Source organism: Cyprinodon variegatus, unplaced genomic scaffold (genome assembly GCF_000732505.1).
Source record: "Cyprinodon variegatus isolate N-32 unplaced genomic scaffold, C_variegatus-1.0 Scaffold401, whole genome shotgun sequence".
NCBI lineage: Eukaryota > Metazoa > Chordata > Actinopteri > Cyprinodontiformes > Cyprinodontidae > Cyprinodon > Cyprinodon variegatus.
This window is the reverse complement of record NW_015150854.1, coordinates 697262-698826: the sequence shown is the minus strand read 5'-3', so window position 1 is coordinate 698826 and position 1565 is coordinate 697262.

Genomic DNA, 1565 nt, shown 5'->3' with positions numbered 1-1565 from the left:
AATTGGTAGTACTATAGATTTAGACCAATTTATAGAGTATTCTGAGACTTTTGAAAAAGATTCTAGTAATGTAATCACTTGAGAGAGGCAAGTATTTGAGTGCTGGAGATAAAATAATACATCATCTGCGTAAAGACTAATTTTATGCTCTATTTTCATGCCTTTTATACCTTTAACCACATTAGTTTGTCTGATAGTAGCAGCTAGAGGCTCAATGAAAATGGCAAAAAGTGAGGGGGAGAGCGGGCATCCCTGCCTGGTGCCCCTATGGAGACAAAAGCTGGAAGATGTTTGATTATTTGTCCTGACACAGGCTGTTGGGCAGCTGTATATTTTTAATCAATTTATAAAGGAATTGCCAAAACCAAATTTTATTTAGAGTAGCAAATAAAAATTTCCAGTTTACTCTCTGAAATGCTTTTTCTGCATCTAAAGCCAATATATAGGATTTAAGATTTTTGCTGTAGGAATAATCTATTAAATTCAGCAGTCTGTGTGTGTTAGCCTCTGACTGCCTTCCTTTAATGAAACCAGTTTGATCTGGGTGGATTATGAGAGGAGTGACTTTATCTAATCGTTTTGCTAAAGCTTTACATGTTATTTTAATATCCACATTAATTAAGGATATGGGACGATAGCTGGTCGGAAGCATAGGATCTTTGCCTGGCTTAAGCAGGAGACTGATGGTGGCAGAATTCATATTAACTGGAAATTTGCCATTATCTAGAGTTTCCTGCAGCATTCTGTGGAACGTTGGGCCAGAATGTCCCAGAACTCTTTATAGAACTCAGTAGGGAACCCATCTGGACCTGGTGCTTTATTATTTGGCATGCTTTTTAATGCTTCCTGAACTTCAGCTGTTGACAGCGGTGAGTCAAGGGTCGCTCTTTGACTCTCTGATAATTAAGGAACAGTTATTTTATCCAGAAATCATTATCTGATGGATTTACCTGTGATGTGTATAACGCTTTATAGAAATCTTGAAAGGCATTGTTAATACCCTCCGGATCCTGTAATATATTACCAATTGAGTCTCTAACTGCAAATACAGTTGTTTTTTCTTTATTTATTTTTAGCTGATAGCTAAGAAACTTCCTGACTTATTGCTATGTTCAAAGTTATCAATTCGGAGGCTTTGAATTAAACATTTATTTTGTTTTTCAATATATTCGTTTAGTTTTATTTTATGGATTTCGCCTAATTTTTCCTCATCTAGGGAGCTTTCTAGTAACTTTCTAGTAACTTAATTTTTAACATGAACTAGGCTACTTCAGTGAGCACAGACTCGCCCATTGTGAAAAACTGCACATCTTTTTTGCAGACTTTACAAGAGGCAACTCGTGGGGTTTGTCCCCATTTAATCCATAATTTGTATTTTTCATCTTCCAGCCAACGTTCATTGAAACGACAACCTCCCGGCATTGCGCAGTGGTGGTTTCATGGGGGCGGAGTCACATGGAAATAGACTGGCAAATCGCAGTCACACATAAGCGAGCAGGTTTCATTTTCGGGCTCTCCAACATTTTATTTCTCCATTTAATAAACACACGATTCAGTTAGATAGG